Here is a 20,173-nt window from a genome sequence, read left to right as displayed (position 1 = left end):
ACACATGTCGACAGTGAGATCTATAATGAAAGAACATCACGGGCAGTTAACACCTGATAGAGGTTTATATGGGAGCAGATCTTCTGGTGTCAAACAAGAGAAGAACTTGCTGCTTCGGTCTGGTGTGTGAGTGTGTGTTATTTGCCTTCTGTGTTGATGTTGATGGACTTAAGTTCAAGTTAGTGAATTTAAAACAGTGAAAGAAGGAACGAGTGGTATCTTAGTCAAATAGTTGTCGCCCTCCTGTGAGGAGGAGTCAATGCAAACTGTGATGTCTTCCTCCTCTACTTATGTGACTGCAGAGAGGAGGACAGAGAACAGTGGACACACAGTTTAACATGATGGACTACAGGACAGGACTGCTGCTGTTAACTGTCTGCTGGGCAGGTGAAGATCATCACTATATTCATGTTACATAGCGTATATATCTGTCAGCAGCTGATTTCGCTCGATGTTTTTATCCTCTCTCCAGGTGTTGATGGTCAGACTCTGACACAATCTGAACCAGTGGTTAAACGTCCTGGAGAATCCCACAGACTGACCTGTTACGCCTATGGATTCACACTCAGCAACTACTGGATGCACTGGGTCAGACAGGCTCCTGGAAAAGGACTGGAGTGGATCGCTTACATCAGGGGTGACAGTAGCCACAAATACTACTCTCAGTCAGTTCAAGGCCGGTTCACCATCTCCAGAGACAACAGCAGACAGCAGGTGTATCTGCAGATGAACAGTCTGAAGACTGAAGACACTGCTGTGTATTACTGTGCCAGAGAGACACAGTGAGAGACAATAACAGGAGAGTCGTACAAAAACTACTTCCTCTATTTATCACCAGCAGCAACATCATTACAATAATATCTATATATTTTTTTTACATTTGAAGGACATTAACATAAATCCAAATCAATCTCTAAATCTAATCTTGTTTTATTAACATGTTACATGATATTTTAATTGCAGGACTTCAGAGAGTTTTTCAGTGATCATCATCATTAAAGTGCTCAAACATACTTCCTGTTTCTCACTAAAGTTACTTTCTCTGTAGTTTCCTCGTGAGTGTGAAATCTAATCAAACCAGCATTACTGTGACTCACATTCATTCAATTATCTGGCAGTGATAGAAATTCGACTGATTGACTCAATGTTGGGATCTTTTTTCATCTCATTCAGCTGAATCTGAAATTCACATTCAACCTGAAAATCAACATTAATATAGAAAGTTGTTTTTTCTCTCATGAAGAAGAGAGCCAGAGAGCCACAATAACACAAACCATCAGCAGAGCTGAACAAAAACCCCTCAGTGCCTGAACACTTGTAACATGAAGCCACCAGAGGAGGAGCCCTCAGACCACTAATGATTATAACAACAGTCTCAGTGGGACAAACAGGCTTTAAATAGTGTATGTAACATTTATATACAGAAGTAATGAAAACATTTGAATGGTTATGTCAGATAGAAAAATAAATGTGTTAGTGTATGAATACTTAAAACATGTTTAAATGTAAGAGACTTGTATGAAACTAAACTGACCAGCATCACTTTCATAAATGGAGGATGTATTTGTTATGACTGAGTCATATTATGAGTCCAGCTGTTGTATTGAGAGTAATGATGTGGCTCTGCCTCCTTGCCTGGGGTGGGTGCTATTGTCTCTCGTTTTGTGTGTGTTTTCTCTCTCGGTGCTGTGTTGCAGGTGGCTGTTTGTGATTGGGGGAAAACTTGTGGCGCCTGTTTTAAAATCGAGCTGCAGAAGTAGACTTTGCCCCGCCTCCTTTCTTCAGTCCCAACCCGAACGTAGTGTTGCAGCGTCTTTGAGACAAGTGGATGATCGCTTGAGCGAAATTCTGTAAATATTGTAAATAGAGTAAATATATATTTAAAGTCTGAAAAGCAGGGCCGCTGATTTAGCTCAGCTGGTAGAGCAGGCGTCCCATGTACAGAGGCTACAGCCCTTATTGCACTGATCGCAGGTTAGACTCCCGATCTGCCGATCATTTGGTGCATGTCATCCCCCACCCTCTCCTCCCAATATTTCCTGTCTATCTTCAGCTGTCCTATCTAATAAAAAAAAGCCCAAAAAATAAATAAAAATCTGAAAAGCAGTCCTGGTAATAGTAGGGCAGAGGAGAAGTTACTTTTCACCCTTCTTTTGCTCCTGTTTTCTGTTAGGGAGTTAGGTAAGAACTTTGCATTTTCTTTATTGAGGTGAGAAAAATTGGTTTTGGGTAAGAGGTTCTGTTGGTTGTTTTGGCCTTGCTCTCCCTGAAGATTGTTTATGCTTTGTGTTGGATTAAATAAATCAGAGATTGTGGACTGCATATTGGTTTGACTGGTCTTCCTTGGGAGTGAGGAAAAGGAGGGGGTCACCTGTGTGCTTCAGTTTCCCCTGGGCCGGGCGTGACAGCACTTTTAATGCATGTGGATGTATTATGAAATAATTGAGCATGAACCTGTTACTTCAAACATCATTTCTCCTGTTTGATGAATGTTTTCAGTATTTATCAACAAGTATTTCCAAAATCTGTGAGAATGTGCAGCCTGAAGACACTGCTGTGTATTACTGTGTGCGTGTCAGCTCCACTGTGATACAAACCACCAACACACCTGCATAAAAACTCAGAGACTCAGCTACCTCACTAAATGTTAACTTTATAAAGACAATACTCTCTGATTAGTAGATAAGATAAATGTTTATGTAACTCACAGAATCAGAGAGTTCAATATTTCAAAGTATCAAAGCAGATCTAGTTTCACCTTTACTGCAGCCGACATCAGTACAGAAGAATCAGAGAGAAGCTTCATCTTGTGATACCTAGAAACAGTTTGTTTCTGTTTTTATGGGATGGGGCAGAAATTACCATCTGATAACGTAACTACATAAACATTATAGCTCCCCGTCTCACACAAACAGGAAACTATTTTCCCTTTTGTAAATCGTCAAGATAAAAACAGGCTCTAAACTGCTGAACCATGAGTTAAAGATCGTCAGTGAGGAGAGAAAGGTGTATTCTCCTTCTCAGCTGGTTCAGATATGAGTTGCCAGTTGCCATCATACATGTAAAATATAAAGAACGTTGAACATTGTGTATGGGAGTTACAATGATTTTCTGTTTTAGGCCTCAAGCTTGTAATAACTTTGAATGTCCAGTGTGTCAATAAACTGACTTCAAAAATCAGATGAAGTCCCTACGAGGAAGTCGTTAAAGTATGACCACTGTAAATCACCAAAAACAAGCCTTATTTTGAAATTCAAAGCAAAATGGATGACTTCCTGCTGGGTTTGAGGTATGGGTGCAAAAGGCTGTTTTGTGCATCCTGACCTGCTATATATACCTACCAAAATCCATATGTGTACGTCAGAGTAACCTATATGGGGACCCCTTTTTGAAATTTTCTAGGGGGCGCTATGGAGCCATTTTGCCACGCCCATGTGCATAAAACACAAAATATAACATTCACAATCCAAATGTGGTGAGTTTGTCGGCATGTTTAAGCTGCGAAATTTGCGCTTCATTTGGGGTAAAAAGAAAGGTTCTTTGCACCCATCGGTGCTAGGGCACCAATAATACGAGTGACTCTGGTTCAATTAAAAATGTCAGTAAATATTAGACTCTAGATTAAATTCTGAAAGCTATGTTATTCAACACAGTGAAATTTGAGGCGTTTCATATTCAGGACTAAAAGAAGGAAGATTTATTTTATGTTCCAAAGAATGAGGAAACTGTACATGATCATTTTCTACGTGGATTTTTCTTGCTTTGCCCGACCACACTGCAGTTAGAACAGAGGAAACATGATGATCACATATGACTAAATATGTCGAGGCCACACAAAGAAAATCTCCCACCTGCCCCCAAAACACCTCTTTTCTCTCTGTGAGGAGGAGTCAATGCAAACTGTGATGTCTTCCTCCTCTACTTATGTGACTGCAGAGAGGAGGACAGAGAACAGTGGACACACAGTTTAACATGATGGACTACAGGACAGGACTGCTGCTGTTAACTGTCTGCTGGGCAGGTGAAGATCATCACTATATTCATGTTACATAGCGTATATATCTGTCAGCAGCTGATTTCACTTGATGTTTTTATCCTCTCTCCAGGTGTTGATGCTCAGACTCTGACAGAATCTGAACCAGTGGTTAAACGTCCTGGAGAATCCCACAGACTGACCTGTACAGCCTCTGGATTCACATTAAGTAGCTATCACATGGGTTGGATCAGACAGGCTCCTGGAAAAGGACTGGAGTGGATCGCTTGGATCCAAACTGATAGTAGCGGCAAATCCTACTCTCAGTCAGTTCAAGGCCGGTTCACCGTCTCCAGAGACAACAGCAGACAGCAGCTGTATCTGCAGATGAACAGTCTGAAGACTGAAGACACTGCTGTGTATTACTGTGCCAGAGACACACAGTGACTGGAGGAGGCTGAGCAGCTGTACAAAATCCTACAGGACTCATCTTTACTGCACTGACAGACACTAGGAAACAGTTTAATACTAATATAACATATTTCATTAAACATCACCAACAATAACCTTTAATCTCATAACTTAAAAGCTGTCTTTGTGTAATAATCACTTATATAACCAGCTTTTGAAAACAGACTCTGCTGTTCATTATTGTGCGACTCATGGACTGAGTTACAGCACTGCCATTAAATATAGATATTGAGATCAATGTAAAAAGTACATCCAATCTATTTCAAAGGATTCAGAGCTTAACTTCAGTCAACAAAGTGTTTTTAATGTAGAGAACAGAACTTCAAAGTGCACACTCGTGACACTCAGATATCTAAATCATCATCATTAATATCATCATCACATCAACAATAATCATCTGTCCATCCATCCTTTTATTCTTCAGCTTCTTCTCCCTGTTCACTGTCAGGTCAGTTACAGTCCCTCCTTTAAAACTGTTGAGGGCAGACAAGGACTGACTGTATTCAGTGCTGATCACAGTAATGGCCTCCATGGAACGAGCTGTATGTACAAGTAATGGCCCTGAGGAAAACACTGACAGTTTAACACAGTTAACACCCTCAAACATCCTCTGAGTGTCTGTGATGCTTTCCTCATCCTGTCAACACACATGTATTTAGGTAAAATGGCTTTTGGAATCCTTTCAGGTGACAATATGTGTGAATGTGTTTGTCTCGTGTTTCAACTTGCTTGTTGAGAATGCAATGAGAAAAGTCCAGTCACCATGAAAAAGACAAAGTGGTTTGGAAGCTTGAAAGAATCCTGGTACCGCTCTACAAACAAAGTTGTGTCTCACGTCAGGCTATAAAACTCATTAGTGCAACGTGTCATTAATGAATGAAAGGGGTTATATGTTGCTTCTACTGTCTGTCTGTCTGTCTGTCTGATGAAATCTGGCACCAAAGACTCGATCCATTCAGTTTGATTTATCGTGCACGTCTTGTCCAACCAGCCCTGAAACCTCCAATAAAAAACAACATGGAAATATGAGGCTAAATCTTCATGCTTCTATTTTCAGCTCTGTGAGGCGGAGTCAATGCAAATCTACATCTCTTCCATCGTTATTAATCTCACTGCAAACTGAGGACAAACCAATCCACCAACCAGACATACAAACACATTTTCACAATGACTTTGGATGTTTTTAGTTTCCATTAGTGCTTATCTTCATTGTTATAGCAGTGCTGATTCTAATAACATTTTCTATTGTCCATGAATGTTAAATTAACATGAAGTAATAATGTTTGTCATTTGAAAATCAACATAATGTTTCAGTATCATATTTCTTTCAATGCAAAACATTCAGACATTAATATTCTGTAAATGTTGGGACATTTAAATGTAAATGAAAATATCACATGTGAAGCAAAGGTGATTTCCAGGCATGTTTCCACTCGACTGCCCCTCCCTGCTTCACACACATAACATTCATAAAAACGTTTAAATCAAGAATGTCATGAATTAAAATAAAACTATTTAAATAAAGTTATTTACAGGAACACCAATACACGTATGCATGAAGTAATAATTCTGTAGTGCATTTGAATTTGTGTTTGCAGCTGAGGGGAAATGTAAACTGCAGAAACGAGATAGGCCTGAAAGTATGGCTGACATCTTAACATTAATAAGTCAACATCTGGGTAACATTGTCCATCGACTTTGGCTACAATACAGCCCCAAGCATCACTGATGTAAACACACAGTTTACAATGTGAACAACAGGAGGAGCCCTCAGACCAACAATGATGTCAACATCAGTTCACTGTTACAGCAGAAAGAAAAACTTGAGACTTCATGAAAGAACTCTTCTGTTTCCATCAATAGAACTGATCATTATCAGAATCATGTGAGCATTGGAAACTGAACCAGAAGTCACCTTTATTATTCAGACTACAACAAATGAAGCTTTCAATACCAATCTAAACTTTGGGCAGATACCCAGAAACAAAGGAGACAAAACCTCCCACACATGTCGACAGTGAGATCTATAATGAAAGAACATCACGGGCAGTTAACACCTGATAGAGGTTTATATGGGAGCAGATCTTCTGGTGTCAAACAAGAGAAGAACTTACTGCTTCAGTCTGATGAACTGAAAATAACAGAGATAAAAGTCAAATGATATTCCTCCCTGAGGAGGAGTCAATGCAAACTGTGATGTCTTCCTCCTCTACTTATGTGACTGCAGAGAGGAGGACAGAGAACAGTGGACACACAGTTTAACATGATGGACTACAGGACAGGACTGCTGCTGTTAACTGTCTGCTGGGCAGGTGAAGATCATCACTATATGCATGTTACATAGCGTATATATCTGTCAGCAGCTGATTTCACTTGATGTTTTTATCCTCTCTCCAGGTGTTGATGCTCAGACTCTGACAGAATCTGAACCAGTGGTTAAACGTCCTGAAGAATCCCACAGACTGACCTGTACAGCCTCTGGATTCACATTCAGTGACTACTATATGAACTGGGTCAGACAGGCTCCTGGAAAGGGACTGGAGTGGATCGCCTGGATCCAAACTGATAGTAGCGAAAAATACTACTCTCAGTCAGTTCAAGGCCGGTTCACCATCTCCAGAGACAACAGCAGACAGCAGGCGTATCTGCAGATGAACAGTCTGAAGACTGAAGACACTGCTGTGTATTACTGTGCCGGAGCCACAGTGAGAGACAATAACAGGAGAGTCGTACAAAAACTACTTCCTCTGTTTACAACCATCACTGGGGACAGTTGGAACATATGTTTGTAATACTGATGTGCCATAATGTAAATTCTTATTATAGATTCAATGTTGAAGTCTTGTTTAATCTCATTCGTCTGAATGTTAAAGTCGTTTCCATCAAGAATTCAACATCATTCATTTGTCATTGCACAACAGAGTTCCACAATGATTCAATGTTTTAGCCCATTCCTGCAACACACAGAACAAAAGGACACATTGTTTAAAGTAGAATAGAAAAAGATACATTGTCATATTTGAGTTATTTAGATACTAATACACTGGTTCATTAGCACAATTAAAATTATAATTCTGTTGCACTCTTTTTGGATTTGTTGTTTGGGGGAATGTAAACGGCAGCAACAAGATAGTGCTGATAACTTTATGCTGAAATCTGAACTTTAAAAACTTGACATCTGGGAAATATTATTAACTTTTACAATATTTGAGCACCAAGTATCATCGATAAAAACAGTTTCTCCCCTTGTGAACACTAACATGAAGCCACCACAGGAGGAGCCCTCAGACCACCAAAGATTTCAACATCAGTTCACTGTTACAGCAACAACAGAAACAGTCTTTAGAACATTGGAAATAATAGACAATGTTCCAATCACTGATAAAATAGTGTATGTTGTCACAGTAACAAACTCCACGATACATTATTAAATATTAAAGCATTCAACAACTTATACAAATGAGGTTGATTACTTTGCTCAGTGTTCCTCGTCTCTGAAAGTCAGTTCCTTTTTGAGAACATACTAAAAAATATCAAACTGATAAGTTATCAGAATCATACGTGCATTAGAGACTGAACCGGTCTTTAGCCAAAGTCATGGTGGTGTTTATTATTTAGGACATAAAACATGTGATTTAAACATCAATCTCATGACGTTTGATATGACTGAAGTTTCACCAACTCTTTCTGTGAGACGGAGAGAAAACATTTTAATAAACTTTACTGTCCCATGGATGTAAATAAGCCTCCTTGTGTGTTGCCTTATAAGGACATAAAGTGTCTCCTCCTCTTGCTGGTTTCTAGTTTCTATTCATGGCTGCTCCTTTAGTTTCCAGTAGTGCTCATCTTCATTGTTACAGCAACGCTGATTTTAATAAATATTATCAATGAATGCTTCTGGTTGTTTGCAATTTGAAAATAAATTACATGATGCTTAAAAATCAAATGTCTCTCAGTGCAAAACATTCAGACATTTATATTCTGTAAATGTTGGGACATTTTAAATGTTGAGTGTTCTGAAATGAAAATATCACATGTGAAGCAAAGGTGATTTCCAGGCATGTTTCTACTCGACTGCCCCTCCCTGCTTCACACACATAACATTCATAAAAACGTTTAAATCAAGAATTCATGAATTTAAAAAATAAAGTTGAGATAAACACCAATACACGTATGCATGAAGTGATATTATATTATATAATTTCCATCAGTAGAACTGATCATTATCAGAATCATGTGGGCATTGGAAACTGAACCAGAAGTCACCTTTATTATTCAAATGGTAAATGGACTGTACTTATAGAGCGCTTTTCTCACTCAGAGCTGCTTTTTACACTACATATCACATTCACCCATTCACACACTGATGGCAGAGGCTGCTACTAAAGTGCCCAACTGTCAATCAGATATCACATTCATACCCTTTGGCTATGCCACCGGGAGCAATTTGGGGTTCAGTGTCTTGCCCAAGGACACTTCGACATGTAGCCTGAGGGAGCTGGGGATCGAACCTCCGACCTTCCGATTGAAAGACGACCGACTCTACCACTGAGCCACAGCCGCCCCAAACTACAAAACTACAACAAATGAAGCTTTCAATACCAATCTAAACTCTGGGCAGATACCCAGAAACAAAGGAGACAAAACCTCCCACACATGTCGACAGTGAGATCTATAATGAAAGAACATCACGGGCAGTTAACACCTGATAGAGGTTTATATGGGAGCAGATCTTCTGGTGTCAAACAAGAGAAGAACTTGCTGCTTCAGTCTGATGAACTGAAAATAACAGAGATAAAAGTCAAATGATATTCCTCCCTGAGGAGGAGTCAATGCAAACTGTGATGTCTTCCTCCTCTACTTATGTGACTGCAGAGAGGAGGACAGAGAACAGTGGACACACAGTTTAACATGATGGACTACAGGACAGGACTGCTGCTGTTAACTGTCTGCTGGGCAGGTGAAGATCATCACTATATTCATGTTACATAGCGTATATATCTGTCAGCAGCTGATTTCACTTGATGTTTTTATCCTCTCTCCAGGTGTTGATGGTCAGACTCTGACAGAATCTGAACCAGTGGTTAAACGTCCTGGAGAATCCCACAGACTGACCTGTACAGGCTCTGGATTCACATTCAGCAGCTACTATATGAACTGGATCAGACAGGCTCCTGGAAAAGGACTGGAGTGGATCACTCAAATTCAAGTCACCAGCAAATACTACTCTCAGTCAGTTCAAGGCCGGTTCACCATCTCCAGAGACAACAGCAGACAGCAGCTGTATCTGCAGATGAACAGTCTGAAGACTGAAGACACTGCTGTGTATTACTGTGCCAGAGACCCACAGTGAGAGACAATAACAGGAGAGTCGTACAAAAACTACTTCCTCTATTTACAACCATCAACTTTCAGTTGTCTCAGCATCACTTTATAAAAAGGCCTCTACAACTTATATTAGACTAAATGTAAAATATAACAAATAAAAATGTAATAATGATCGCAGAGTTGAAGTTCATTGATTACAAAAACAGCTGATCGGTCTGCGGCTAAGCAGCCCCATACACAACAATGTGATGCTCTGTGTGTTCTGACACCTGTCTATCAGAACCAGCATCAACTCTTTCAGCTCTTTGATCTACAGTAGCTCTTCTGTTGGATCGGACCACATGGTCCAGCCTTCACTCCACACGAGCATCAATGAACCTCGGCTGCCCATGACCCTGTCACCAGTTCACCTGTTTTCCTTCCTTGGACCACTTTTGGTCGGTACTGAACGCTGCAGACCGGGAACACCCCACAAGAGCTACAGTTCTGGAGATGCTCTGACCCAGTCATCCAGCCATCACAACTTGGCTCTTATCAAAGTCGCTCACATTCTTACACTTGACAAATTTTTTTCCTGCTTTCAACACACAAAGTTCGAGGACAAAATGTTCCCTTGCTGCCTAACATATCCCAGCCACTGACAGGGGCCATTGTAACGAGATTATCAATGTTATTCACTTCACCTGTCAGTGGTCATAATGTTTTGGCTGATTGGTGTATACACTGTAGCGTGGCATCAGGATAGGCCTGATCCAGGCCTGACCTGGTCATTTGACCCCAGCAGGAAGAGAGCTAGACCACGAGCTCTGCTATTAATCAAGAGGACACTAATGGACTCAGAGGGGGGGTTTACAACCCTCTCCCTCATTTGTTTCAGTATTCCACAGAGTCAGGATGTAAACCTTGGGACACCTTCCAATAAACTGCAATGATTGTCGTTGTTTAAAAATGTGCATTTAGAATTGTATGTTGAGGATCAGTAACTAAATGCTTTGATCCAAGGACTGTGGACAACAGGGACGAGTCACACTTCAGATGCCAGACTGAAAGACTTTGTGGGTCACATATCTGCTTTCCCCCCTCTCCCTCACACAGAGAGGAGAAGGGAGGGGTGAAACAGAGCTAACTTAGGACAGAGAAAAGGTTGATTCATCACTGTGGCTCTTTTATTTGGTTTAATAGTCTGTAAACACACATATACATTCACATATAACTGTGTGTTCACCATGATATGTTTATTACTGAATTAACTTACTTTCATGAACTGTTTGTTTCATTTCATTCTGTGTCTCATAACCCAACAATGTTTGGAGTCTACACGCAGCTGAGAGTCCAGAGGGGGGGGGGGGTTATATAGATGAGATTAACTACTTAAATTTAGGTAGAAATAGTTTATTTGATAAGAAAGTTTTGGACAAAGGAGTGGTCAACTTCGCACCGTTTCGCTCAGGACACCGCCCTCGGGAGAAGAGACCCTTGAAATAAGAGACGACACCCCAAGATCGCTCTCTTACTCTCTTCCCCTTTTCCACTCTTTAACCCTTCGCGTTCCTGCATCCTCTTTGACCTGACAGCTGACGAGCGCTACACCCTGCCTCCGGTCTTTTAACCCTTTCTTTATCTTTTAAGTTTTGCCCCGCGTGAAGGCCCGGAGCCTGCGTGCGCCTTGCCGCGCTGAAGACCTCGCGAGTAGACATTGCTCAAAGTAAACTTTAAGCTGTTCTAGCCCTGTGTTCCAAGAACTGAAGACCACAGCTCTCTTTTTGCTCCAATCCTTGCGCTCTGACAAGCCTCGAACCCAGAGCCCAAAAGACGCACGCAGCCTCCATCCAGTACCAGTCACAACACGGAGTGACCTGCACATTGTCATCTAGAGAGACCGAACCGGACGTGCGGCTGCACCGTGCTCCCTTAACAGGTTTCATTTGAAGCCAAGTTTTCCATCATATTCATCCTATTATTAATCATTTTCATGCTCATCACCATATTTCTTTATCTCATGTGTATTTAGTAGTTGAGTTAATTCTTAATTTAGAACTGATTACGTGCTTTGCATGTGTAAAGTACTAAGCCTCTGTACACCGCGAAACAAACTCAATTCTAGACTGTAGCAACCTTCAGATTATGAGATTGGATAAAATAATTAGGTAACTAATTATAAGCTTTCCCTGTTTTATCAAAATAGGGTGGTGCCACAATAAATACCTACAGTAGGTTAAATCTTTTAATTACAGTTAAACTTTAATTTACAATAGTCAAAATAGAGTGCAGGCATTCTACGACTAATTAATAATTAAATAATTAATCAACCGAATTATGCTACAATGAAATGACCCTTGGCTGCGTGATCTTGGAACTTTAGTCACGTATCAACTCTGCAGCAGCAACGAGATCGAGCTGAAAATATTTCTGACATCTGAACATTAACAACGCAACATGTGTGAAACATTGTCCATCAGCTTTGACTACATTTGAGCCCCATGTATAATTGATGCAAACACAGTTTACACCAGAGGAGGAGCCCTCAGACCACCAATGGTTTCAACATCAGGTTACTATTATAGCAGAAAGAAAAACTTTACACTTCTTCTGTTTGTGTTTTTATGTTGGAGCAGATCTTCTGGTGTCAAACAAGAGAAGAACTTGCTGCTTCAGTCTGGTGTGTGAGTGTGTGTTATTTGCCTTCTGTGTTGATGTTGATGGACTTAAGTTCAAGTTAGTGAATTTAAAACAGTGAAAGAAGGAACGAGTGGTATCTTAGTCAAATAGTTGTCACCCTCCTGTGAGGAGGAGTCAATGCAAACTGTGATGTCTTCCTCCTCTACTTATGTGACTGCAGAGAGGAGGACAGAGAACAGTGGACACACAGTTTAACATGATGGACTACAGGACAGGACTGCTGCTGTTAACTGTCTGCTGGGCAGGTGAAGATCATCACTATATTCATGTTACATAGCGTATATATCTGTCAGCAGCTGATTTCACTTGATGTTTTTATCCTCTCTCCAGGTGTTGATGCTCAGACTCTGACAGAATCTGAACCAGTGGTTAAACGTCCTGGAGAATCCCACAGACTGACCTGTACAGGCTCTGGATTCTCATTCGGCAGCTACTATATGGCCTGGGTCAGACAGGCTCCTGGAAAAGGACTGGAGTGGATCGCTTACATCAGCAGTGCTAGTAGCAGCAGATACTACTCTCAGTCAGTTCAAGGCCGGTTCACCGTCTCCAGAGACGACAGCAGACAGCAGCTGTATCTGCAGATGAACAGTCTGAAGACTGAAGACACTGCTGTGTATTACTGTGCCAGAGAGCCACAATAACACAAACCATCAGCAGAGCTGAACAAAAACCCCTCAGTGCCTGAACACTTGTAACATGAAGCCACCAGAGGAGGAGCCCTCAGACCACTAATGATTATAACAACAGTTCACTGTTAAGAACAGAACAGACATATTTAGAAACAGGAAAAGTCAAAGATTATAATGTATAAAAAGATATTTAATATACAGTGAAGTGTCAACATGTGAAATAGTGACATTATTTCTCTTCACAACTCTGTCTCAAAAAGGTTTCCATGAAACAAATGAAACATTAAAGATGGAATTTCTGTCTTTGACTAAATAACATGGGGTTAAATGGCATCTATGTTCTGAGGGCTTACACACGTTTCCTCACTTTGTTGTTAAAGCTTCATTAATGTCCACAAATGTTTTCTACACATTTATTCCTGCTGTTTTTTTCCTAATGATGTTCTGAGAAATAAAACTGATGAGAACTCAGTGAGAAAATAAACAACAGAAAGAAAAACTCTGAAGGTTTGATTTGTTGGAAAAACTCACTTTGGCAAAACTTTCAAACTGATTAATTGTTGTCAAAGTCGTCACATCATGCAGCCTGAGCTCCAGAACGTAGAGCAGGGGTGTCCAAACTACGGCCCGTGGGCCAACAGCGGCCTGTGGTCCATTTCTAATTTGCAGCAATTCCTAAACACAGAATGGAATATGGCCCGCATGAGAAAATAAAGCGTGTGCTTGACTGTATTGTACGTCTTAGTTTTGACACTAGGCGGCGCTGCTGTCTTGAACAAGGCAGCTTTTCCGTCCTCACAAAACAGGTGCAATCACTCAGAGAAGATTTTGCCACGGGTGATTAAACATGAAAACCAAAGAAACACAAATTAGCAAGTGAGTGCAGAAAGTTTCAGACACGGTGGGAAAATGAATATTTCTTCATGGAAGTCAAGGGGAAGTGTGTCTGTTGGATTTGCATTGAAACTGCTGCAGTGATGAAAGACTACAATGTTCAACGACACGATGAAACCAAGCATCAGTCCGACACGTCCTACACTGGTGCCGAGCCACAACAGAAAGTTAAGCAAATGGCAGCTAGCCTGTTAGCTCAACAACAGTATTTTTTCCATCCTAACAAAACACAAGAAGATGCCACAGTCACCAGGTACGAGGTAGCTCAACTCATTGCCCGACACGGGAAACCTTCCTCAGAGGGTGACTTCATGAAACAGTGCCTCACTAAAGTGGCAGGAATAATGTGACCAGAGAAAATGCAGGAATTCAACGTCAGCACGTCCAGAAACACAGTCGCCCAGAGAATCCAAGACTTGTCAGCTGACTTAAAGCATCAAGTGTCAGATGAAGCTCGTGCTTTTGATTTCTACTTGATTGCATGTGATGAGAGCACAGAGGCCACTTTGTTCATTGTTTGTTTGCAGGAATTGACGAGAACGTTTGACAATAACTCTGTGCCAAGAAGGTCCAGCTTGGCGACGTGATGAACACTTCTGAAAACATATTTCGAGCTCGAGGGCTCTATCACAGAGAATTTCAGGCTCTCCTGAAATCGATGCTGAATACGGGGACCTAATCTTCCAAAGTCCAAAGAGCAGTTTGTGCCACAGCTTTACACACACATGAAAGCCTTCTGTGTGAAGCTCCGTCTCTTTGAGACACAATGAGGCAACTTCAATGCTGCACACTTCCCCACGCTGTGTGAAATTAAATCTGCTTTTCCAAAGGCCAACTTCTCTGCTAAGAAAGGGAAATATGTGTCTGGGATCACATCTCTTTGGACAGAATTCAATCTGCACTTCCAAGATTTTTCTGCTATTGACAAAGACATCCAGCTGTTCTCTACCTCCTTCTTGAGGGATGCTTCTACTGGAGCTTGGAAAAAATGGCGCCGCGGATGGCTGCCTCGATGTGTTGGTGCCATGTTTTGTCTTGTTTTGTTTGTAAATACAATTTTTTGCCAAAACACACGCAGCTCTTACACCAGAGAAGAGCTCATGGACATAAGGACTACAACACCATCGGACTTATTTCCCTCTTTCCTTATAGAATCCTAGGAATACTTGGACATTCTGGTTAAAGGTGCCCTCACCTTTGCCAATGCAGTGAAATGCAGGAGGAGAGGGAAACGGGCCGGCACGCTCGTGCATCTACGCATCTACATGAGTTTGCTTTGAGGACATCAAAAAAGTGGACCAGTGAAGCTGTGGAGGATCTTCAGGTGTGCTTAAAATGCACGGATTGGGACGCTTTCAGGACTGCTACCAACAGTCTGGATGAGTGTACAGAGGCTGTGACGTCATACATCAGCTTCTGTAAGGACTGCTGTGTAACATCACGCACCACGGTGAGTTACAACAACGACAAGCCCTGGTTAACAGCCAAACTCAGACGGCTGAGGCAGTTAAAGGGGGAGGCATTAAGGAGTGGGGACAGAGACGGCTACAAACAGGCTAAATACACCTTCAGCCGGGCGGTGAGAGAAGCTAAGCGTCTGTACTCTGATAAACTACAACAGCAGTTTTCAGGCGGAGATGCTGGCTCAGTCTGGAAGGGTCTCGGACAGCTCGGGCAGCTCACCAGGGCAGGCTGCAGCGTATCATCCGCTCTGCAGAGAGGGTGATTGGCTGCAATCTGCCATCTCTCGAGGACCTGTACACCTCCAGGACCCCCTCTGGCAAGAGGCTGCGGTCCATCAGGACGAAAACCTCCCGTCACAGGAACAGTTTCTTCTCCTCTGCTGCAGCCTCGTCAACAAGGCCCCGACCCCACCCCACCCCCCCACGTGACATGGACTCTCATGCAGCCTCTCAGTCACTCAACATTCCACGATTGTTTAAGACTCTAATTCAGACTATGCGTTACATTAACGCACACTGGACTTTTATATTGTCTATACACTGCACTATTTTTATTCTTATCTTTAACTTTATACCGCAAGCTTTTGCACTCACTTATATCCTGCACATATGTACAGTTTTTAATTTTTAATTCACACCTGTTGTACATATTTTGTGTTATACGTGTTGTTTTTTACATTTTTATGCTTATTGCCTATTTTTTATCTTATTCTATTGAAGTCTTTTACGTATTTTATTCTAGTTCTGTGTTAATGGTTCTGCACCAAAACCACCAAAACTAATTCCTTGTATGTGTGAACCTACTTGGCAATAAACCTGATTCTGAAAAGGCCAAGTTTCCTCTGATGAGGCGCCAAAAAGAATGATCAGTCTTTTTGTCTCTTCATACAAATGTGAGCAAACTTTAATACACGAGAGGTGAGGTAAATTAAAGTGGCCCAGTTTCTCTCTGTGAGGAGGAGTCAATGCAAACTGTGATGTCTCCCTCCTCTACTTATGTGACTGCAGAGAGGAGGACAGAGAACAGTCGACACACAGTTTAACATGATGGACTACAGGACAGGACTGCTGCTGTTCACTGTCTGCTGGGCAGGTGAAGATCATCACTATATTCATGTTACATAGCGTATATATCTGTCAGCAGCTGATTTCACTTGATGTTTTTATCCTCTCTCCAGGTGTTGATGCTCAGACTCTGACACAATCTGAACCAGTGGTTAAACGTCCTGGAGAATCCCACAGACTGACCTGTACAGGCTCTGGATTCACATTCAGCGACTACTGGATGCAATGGGTCAGACAGGCTCCTGGAAAAGGACTGGAGTGGATCGCTGCTATAAGCTATGGTGGTGGTAGCAGCAAACACTACTCTCAGTCAGTTCAAGGCCGGTTCACCGTCTCCAGAGACAACAGCAGACAGCAGCTGTATCTGCAGATGAACAGACTGAAGACTGAAGACACTGCTGTGTATTACTGTGCCAGACACCCACAGTGAGAGACAATAACAGGAGAGTCGTACAAAAACTACTTCCTCTATTTACAACCATCAACTTTCAGCTGTCTCAGCATCACTTTATAAAAAGGCCTCTACAACTTATATTAGACTAAATGTAAAATATAACAAATAAAAATGTAATAATGATCGCAGAGTTGAAGTTCATTGATAAAAAAAACAGCTGATCGGTCTGCGGCTAAGCAGCCCCATACACAACAATGTGATGCTCTGTGTGTTCTGACACCTGTCTATCAGAACCAGCATCAACTCTTTCAGCTCTTTCAGCTACAGGAGCTCTTCTGTTGGATCGGACCACATGGTCCAGCCTTCACTCCACACGAGCATCAATGAACCTCGGCTGCCCATGACCCTGTCAGCAGTTCACCTGTTTTCCTTCCTTGGACCACTTTTGGTCGGTACTGACCGCTGCAGACCGGGAACACCCCACAAGAGCTGCAGTTCTGGAGATGCTCTGACCCAGTCATCCAGCCATCACAACTTGGCTCTTATCAAAGTCGCTCACATTCTAACAAATCACCAATTTTTTTACCTGCTTTCAACACATCAACTTTGAGGACAAAATGTTCCCTTGCTGCCTAACATATCCCACCCACTGACAGGAGCCATTGTAACGAGGTAATTAATGTTATTCACTTCACCTGTCAGTGGTCATAATGTTTTGGCTGATTGGTGAATATTAAATGACCCTTGGCTGCTTGATCTCGAGGAACTTTAGTTACAGATCAAGTCTGTTCCAGCTGTACGTTCTGGTGAGGAGGAGTCAATGCAAAACTCAGATGTATCATATGTAAAGCAGAGGTGATTTACAGTCATGCTTTCATATAGTCAGAGCAACACTGATGCTTCATATGTTTGATTCTATGCAAACTCAGTGAGCTTCCTTGTTACTCGGCTATAAAAGCTTCACATCAGGCTGTCAGTGGAGTTCACAGCACGTCACTTTAACATAAAGCATGTTTTCTGTAGCTCTGCTGCTGCTGTTGGCAGCTGGATGTGAGTCTCTCTGGATTTGTCAAAGTCAACAGTTCTTCTTTTGCACTTTAACTTGATCATTTCTCACAAAACATGTTCTTTATTTTAACAGGTGTGAAGTGTGAACAGTTGACACAGCCAGCCTCTGTGACTGTGCAGCCAGGTCAACGTCTGACCATCACCTGTCAGGTCTCTTATTCTGTTGGCAACTACTACACAGCCTGGATCAGACAGCCTGCAGGGAAAGGACTGGAGTGGAATGGAATGAGAGTTGGATCCACAACAAGCTACAAAGATTCACTGAAGAACAAGTTTGACTTATCGACTTAGACTCTTCCAGCAACACAGTGACTCTAAACGGACAGAATGTGCAGCCTGAAGACACTGCTGTGTATTACTGTGACAAACACAGATTGGTTACAAGAAGCACAGAGACTTTATAAAAACATCTCAGACAGTGTTTTAACAAAGACCTACAGGTGGCAGCGGAACACATGAAGTCAGGTGACTCTAAGGAGAGTGTAACACACTCTAAAACACACACATGTATGTACACGATGAAATCAAGAGCTGTAGTTGTGGAATGTGACTTCCTGTTTCTTAGTGTCACATTTAACATGGGATTTTCTACAACAATGATCAATGATGTTGTCATTGGAAGTGTGTTTGACTTTGTGCTGCGGATGCAGACACGGCTCTCACTTTGGTTATACAGGTACCTGATGGCAGAATGAATCTACATTTAATGGTTCTGTGGCTTAAAAGGCCTCTTCATCATTTAAAAAAACATATTTAGAATCATGATGTTAAAAAATGTCTACATCAGATCTCTCTCAGATACATGTATGAGGAGGAGGAGTCAATGCAAATCTCTGATGTCTTCCATCACTACATATGTGTGTGTCAGAGTGAGGACAGAGACTGAATCACTGACACACACACTGGAGACTGGACAGAGACAACCGGCGTTTACAACGACAACACCTGATTATTTGGTTGTTTTTCTCATACTGTCTTTTCACTGGGCAGGTAAGAACAGTCATTGTTTTTCTGACAAACCTGTTGGAACATTACAGGAACTAATGAGCTGTTGAAATGTCTGCAGGTACTGAGGGTCAGACCCTGACCCTCTGAGGCAGTGGTTAAAAGTCCTGGAGAAGGGCACTGGTTTAGCTCAGTTGGTAGAGCAGGCATCCCGTGTCCAGAGGGTACATTCTCGACGCACTGATTGCAGGTTCGACTCCAGGTTCCTATATAATAAAGGCAAGGCAAAGGCAAAATAATCTAAAAAAGAAAAGTCCTGGAGAATCCCACAGACTGACCTGTACAGCCTCTGGATTCACATTCGGTAGCCACTGGATGCAGTGGATCAGACAGGCTCCTGGAAAAGGACTGGAGTGGGGCACTTACATCTACTATGATGGTAGCGGCAAATCCTACTCTCAGTCAGTTCAAGGCCGGTTCACCATCTCCAGAGACAACAGCAGACAGCAGCTGTATCTGCAGATGAACAGTCTGAAGACTGAAGACACTGCTGTGTATTACTGTGCCAGAAGAGACACAATAACACAAACCATCAGCAGAGCTGAACAAAAACCCCTCAGTGCCTGAACACTTGTAACATGAAGCCACCAGAGGAGGAGCCCTCAGACCACTAATGATTATAACAACAGTTCACTGTTAAGAACAGAACAGACATATTTAGAAACAGGAAAAGTCAAAGATTATAATGTATAAAAAGATATTTAATATACAGTGAAGTGTCAACATGTGAAATAGTGACATTATTTCTCTTCACAACTCTGTCTCAAAAAGGTTTCCATGAAACAAATGAAACATTAAAGATGGAATTTCTGTCTTTGACTAAATAACATGGGGTTAAATGGCATCTATGTTCTGAGGGCTTACACACGTTTCCTCACTTTGTTGTTAAAGCTTCATTAATATCCACAAATGTTTTCTACACATTTATTCCTGCTGTTTTTTTCCTAATGATGTTCTGAAAAATAAAACTGATGAGAACTCAGTGAGAAAATAAACAGCAGCAAGAAAAACTCTGAAGGTTTGATTTGTTGGGAAAACTCACTTTGGCAAAACTTTCAAACTGATTCATTGTTGTCAAAGTCGTCACATCATGCAGCCTGAGCTCCAGAACGTGAAGTTTAGTTTAGTTCATTTCGGTCATTATCTGACTTCTAATAGTACAATGCACTGGTAGATAAATAATAAATAGACAAAACAAAAA

The sequence above is a fragment of the Semicossyphus pulcher genome, unplaced genomic scaffold, assembly GCF_022749685.1.
Source record: "Semicossyphus pulcher isolate SPU_LCO1_2020_fin unplaced genomic scaffold, fSemPul1.0.p SCAF_23, whole genome shotgun sequence".
Lineage (NCBI taxonomy): Eukaryota > Metazoa > Chordata > Actinopteri > Labriformes > Labridae > Semicossyphus > Semicossyphus pulcher.
The sequence above is the reverse complement of the archived record's forward strand: the minus strand, read 5'-3'. Positions refer to the sequence as shown.